Genomic DNA, 6000 nt, shown 5'->3' with positions numbered 1-6000 from the left:
TAATGCTACGGTCATGCAAACTAAATGGTCTTTGATTGTATGCTATGGTTATTAATGATGCAAACAAACTTTGAAAAGAGTTAAAAATTACATACACATGAAAAAATAAGTCGTAAGATACACCTATAGTATCTGATAATAATAATAACAAAATAAATATTAAAATTGACGCTAAAATTAAAATTAAATACTCATTAAAATGTAAGTTTTTTTACTTGTTCATCCACCTCTATGGTAGGTTTACCCTAATAAGTCAATAACCTTTGATGGATTGTTGAATTATATTCTTTTTGTCAGCGATTTTTGAACTATATATTTCTTAAACATTAATTTTCTTCTTATACTATGAAATATATTTTTTAATTGACTTCACAGAATTTTCAAAATTATTTGTAAACGTTTGTAGTAGTCGTCTACATATTGCCAAGGGTTGAATTTGAGCTTCTGATATCTTGTTATTTTCATGAGTTTTAACATTTGTTATTAGTTCATTTTTATCATTTTGGGATGCATTTAGTTATATATATATATATATTGCATTTGTGTGTTCACTTGCATTTGATAGGGGCTAAACTGGATGTTTGAGAAGTTTGGGGCGAAATCGTGAGGTTATATTTGAAATTTACAAAGTTTGTGACCGATTTGAAAATCATCAAAAGATAAGGGACCATCGTGGAATTACAAAGAGGTCTATAGTGCTCCATCAATTGTTTTGGGGCTGATTCAAAAGGACATACGTGCAATTCTAAGAGTTTTGGGGTCACTATGAGAATAGCTGAAAGTTTAAGGACCAAGTGTGCAAATAAGCAAGAGTTGGCAATTGTTTCTCTTGAAGAGCTTTTATCTGGATCTGCGACGGCAAGGCATGATTCCGGTGACGATGGCCAAGATGGAGCAAGACATGACGACGAATGGAGCCCTCCGATTGGTATTTACACGCCGGCGAAGCTTGTTTTCACCGTGGAGACTTTCGAGCATGACGACGTCGAGGAAGAAGCTTGGCTGAGGCTGTGAATCGAGAAGAAGACGCGGAGGAAGCAGTGTCTTGACGCGAAGAGCTAGGGGTTGGAGACACGGTTCAGATCAAACCGCGACGGCGGTGCTCGAGTTGAATACATGAGAGAGCAAGCTTCGATTTGGTGACGAATTCATCATTCTGTTTCTCCAATGGTGATGCAGAGCGGGTTTGATGGCAGCGGAGAAGAGAAGACGCCAATAATCATGCGGATTGGACGCGATCAACGGTAGCGGCTCAGTGGCAACGCTGGAGACACGGCGAGCGTTGCAGCGTAGTTTGAGAGGTGAGTTCATCGATCATAAGTGAAGCCCATAAACGAAACGAAGCCCAACAATATGGTCACCTTCTGTTAATGAAGTGATGCGTTTTATACCGACAGACACGTGTCACGCCCACAATAAACGACTTTCCTAGCTGGACGCTGAGGTGGCAGCACATGAATGAAGCAAACATATTTTTATATAGATAGATAGATAGATAATTTAAACTAATTTCCTTTTTAAAAAGAGGTGCAGTTTACACACATTTTGTTCCGGATATTTAAATCAGATCTAAAATATGATCCTATATTTTTGTGGCCACATATGTTTAATGTTTGTAGTTGTTTTGAATCCGGTTTATTTATCTCACAAAATCCATCTACCAATAGACCTCATTTATGTTTTTAATTTCTAAATATATTTGTTGGCCTTTTACAATTTTTTTTAATCTACGGATATGTTAATTTTTTATGTCATACACTAAAAAATAGTGAATTTACGGACGTTTCAGGTTATTAAATTATTTTATAGTGGTCAGAAGAAATTATATGTATAGGTTTATATTAAAAAAAATCAAAATAATACTTTCTAAAATTTCCAAAGAAGAAGTACAAAACCTAGCTTTGGAAGGGGACAAGCATTCACATGAAAATTATACTTTCTGAAATAACATTATGTATTGCGTGATGGTAACTTTAAATTCTACATTTAACATTTTTTTGACTAATACATCTAACATATTAAACTTGTGATTATATGTATATGGAAAAAAATTTATAACTGGAAAAATAAAATTACTAGCCAAGTGATTACATTCCTAAGTTTAATTTCTTCATTTTTATCATTAAAATTAGTATCGTAAATCTAGACTCTGGGAAAAAGGAAGAGAGATTTCATTATAAAAAAAAAGAGAGAGGAAGAGAGATGTGATACGTCCATGTTATTCTCTAACCATTATTCAAACAGAAGTCCAATTTACAAGTGGTGGCATTGGGAATTTAACTTTTTCTTTTGCTTTTTATTTGAATTTTAAACTGCATGTTAAGAAAACTAATTAATTTTTGGATTTATTTTATTTTTTTTTGTAAAAATTTAGACCAGTTCTCGATTTATGCGTGTCATCCTTGCGTATGGACCATACTAATCTTCTCTGTATCGTTCCAATTTTATCGGATGTCCCCGAAGGGACATATTTTGGATTTATTACTTGGAGTAATATTTTAGAATATCTAATTAGGAAAAATGGTCTCTTGTTTCCGGTACGTGTAAACCAATTCAAAGAAGAGACAAGACAACTTCATGTTACTATTTCTCACAAAAATCATGTTACTGACGTATGCACAGGTGTTTTTAAGATGAATACGTGGTTTACAATACACATAATTCACAAAATACTCATTTCTTAAAAGATCCATATTATAGTTTTTTCAAAAAATATATAAAATTGTATTTTTCAATATATTTTTTTTTCTTAATTAACTATTTCCGATAACTTTTAACCAGTGAGATTTTATTAAACACAATTGTATTTTTTGAAAAGAATAATTTTTTATTAATTAATGTATTGAAAATGTAAAAAATGTATATTTTATGGATTTTTTTAGGAAATGAGAGAGTATGTGTTTTTATTGTTTTAATGTTGATAACAAAATTATATCCCATTAATTAGAATTAAAATGAAAGACTAACTACTTTTTAATTACAAAACAGTAGTATTTAAAAAAAATTAAATTTACAAAACTTACTTTATATAAAAAAAAAAGTATAACAAGTTTTTTTAATATGAGTATTATCTTAGCTAGGATCTATATACGAGTATGTATGTAAACGCATGCATTTGTTGATATAAATATGTTTTCATCAATTTTTATAGTTGTAGATAATTTTATGTATCGTAATCTTTCTAGTTTATTGGGATGTCCCCGAAGGGACAATTTTATGCATTACTTGATTGGATAAAAATAAATGTAAAAATGACACAAACATGTAATTCATGGAAGTACCATGCTCTAGTAGTGGTTATCAAAAATTCCACAGTGCATTTTGCTAGAAATGACTTCGACCACGCCTTATAAATTTAATTTATTGGCATTTGGCATATTTTCACCAAGAAATATCGATAGCAACCCAACATCAGTTAAGGTCATGGTTAAACAATCCCCCATTTTATTTAATTTTTGATAAAAAATCTTAGTCTTCATTTATGCTTTCTAGATCGTCAAGTTTTCTACATTTCTTTCTAGTTTCTCAATCTTTGTACTCCTATAAAGTACGACTGACGACCAGATGAATAATAAAAATGGTCTTTTAGTGAACCTATTTTTGAGAGTCACTTGTTCTTTCAGAACAATCCGATTATTGGTGCGTATTATCTAACAATCAAACTCAACCAAGGTGCGTAATGTCGAAAGAAAGTTTTTAGGTAACTCAGAGTCAGGGGCCTTCCACAATCTTCGAGAGACCATTTATTCCATCATTTTCTTCGATTTTCTTGCGCTAGTAGCCCAATGATATAAAACCTATCTAGATAGCTAATTTCAAAGTGCATTTCCTCCGAGTAGATGCTATCACTATTTTTGAAGCTGTTGTAAAAAAACAACCCTTTTGAAGCATATAAAAGTTTATGTGTCAGTCGCTTTTTTTGTATCAGATTTAGCGAACTAAGAACAAGTTTTTCACAGTTACAAAAAAGAACAAGTCATTCTACGATGTTATCTAGCTATTCAAGTAGTAAACAAGTTAAAAATCTTTTTTCAAAAAAAAAAAAAAACAAGTTAAAAATCTTGGTTTTCAGCTTTATATATGAGTTGCTAAAGTCCCCTCTTAGCACTAAAATGAGAATTTGTGCGTTATGAGTGGGATGAGAAGTGGCAGATTAACCAATTTAGTCTTTAAATTTCCTTTTTCTAGACGGTATATAAAGAACATATGTATGCATGCGATATCTTCAATTAATTAATTATCCTAACCATTAGAAGAAATGTTTTTTAAAAGGGGAACCATTTTAAAAAAAATTCTAAGTGTCAGTATCCACCGTAAATCACAGCTTTTGTTGTTTTATTATGAAATAAATATTAAAGAAATACAGCACTTCAAGTGCCATTATTCTGATTATAAAACTAAATGTCCCTTTTGCAATAAGGGTAATGAGAAACTTAAAATATTTCTAAAAAGGTAATAAATTTGAATTTTGTGAGGAAATTAAATATATTCTCTAGTAGGTGAGTGGATGTATTGCAAAGAATAAATCCTAAAACAACTAATATTATTTTAAAAGTTACCATATTTGGAAATTTTAATGTTGGCGATCCACAACCTGACAACCACAATGCGTTTCACACATAGAAAGGCTGACAAAGTTTGAAAGGTCACTTCAAATTTAGAAGAAATATTCGTTACGTCTGTTACTCTTTGTTTTTTTTTCCTCTATATAATTTATTTCCTTTTCCATTAAAAACAATGAAATTAACAAACAAGAACTGGCTTTCCTCTTATAGAAACCCTGATGCCATCTAGCTGTCCTCAGATTACACGTTTCAAGTGTAATTTGCATGTGATCATGATAATATTTAAAGTTCAAATAATCTTATAATTCTTTTTGTATATTTGAGCATATGAACCAACACCAATCTATGACACAACATGTCATATGTTGTCTTATATTCGCAAGCTGTGTAAGATAACTTTTTTTCTCAGCTAGAAAAAACCCGCACTTCACTTTACTTAAAATTAAAAAGGATCTCCAGCCAATAGAAAGCTGGTTAATAACATCACACAGAGCCTTTTGTGGTGACTTCAGTTATCTATAGACTATAGTTTATTGGAATTATGTACAATACAGAAATTTATCACTATTGTTTTTTTTTTGAATTATACATAGGTATCCTGGTCCCATAGAAGTGATCCAGACTAGTCACGTGTTGCCACGTGTCGGTTCTCTGTCCCTGGCGATGCCGAAATGTTAATTCTCCAGTGGCCGGGATTCGAACTCAGGTGGCGGTACTCACAGCTGTAAGCCCTTTACCACTAGAGCTAGAAGCACCGGTTTATCACTATTGTTTAGACGTAACTAATGCATTTGGAGAGATAGAAAGTTTTGAGTGCAATGTCAACTAGGCCAATTTTTAGTGCGACAAAACAGTTAGGGTTTTCCGAGCTTGATGGAAGAATCGAAGAAGGATTCTCTCTATCTTAGTGTCAGAGTAAGGATCAAAGTAATAAAGATGGAGGCAAGTTGAAGTTGGAAGCAGTAAAAAATAAGTCAGTACCATCAAAAATGCGATGCAAGTAGATATGGTAAAAAAAAGATGTAGATATGGTAGATGCAGCAGCTAGAGATGTTAAAGTAGGGTGCACCTTAAGCCTGTGGATCTGAATGAGCCTAGTAGAATTTTTGATATGTGGCTCATTTATTACCATGTACAAATAAATGGGTTTATACATGGACAATCGTTTAGGTATGTTTATTTAACGGAGCATATCCGTTAAATAAATGGGTATCCGGGTAGGTTCGCTTCTAGGTATTTTTTAAAAGCAAAAATTATATTTAGAATATATAAAACTAACTAAAAGGTAATTTAAAAATGTTACAATTTATATAATTTGTGTTTTTGAAACAGAATGATTATGTTATATTTAGTTTGTGTTTTTTTGAAACAAAATACATATGATGTGTTTGGGTTTAAAACATATTCAAATGTGTTGATATTTTTAATGATATGA

General features: G+C 31.7%; 1 non-coding gene across 1 annotated transcript; it reads right to left on the bottom strand.

Moving 5' to 3' along the window:
• Positions 1-2364: 2364 nt before the first annotated feature.
• Positions 2365-2467, bottom strand: LOC125586506. The gene has a single exon (XR_007323036.1). It is a non-coding gene; the product is annotated as a U6 spliceosomal RNA (small nuclear RNA).
• Positions 2468-6000: the final 3533 nt, after the last annotated feature.

The sequence above is a fragment of the Brassica napus genome, chromosome C4, assembly GCF_020379485.1.
Source record: "Brassica napus cultivar Da-Ae chromosome C4, Da-Ae, whole genome shotgun sequence".
NCBI lineage: Eukaryota > Viridiplantae > Streptophyta > Magnoliopsida > Brassicales > Brassicaceae > Brassica > Brassica napus.
Note: the sequence above shows the minus strand (reverse complement) of the source record. Positions and strands in the feature narration are given on the sequence as shown.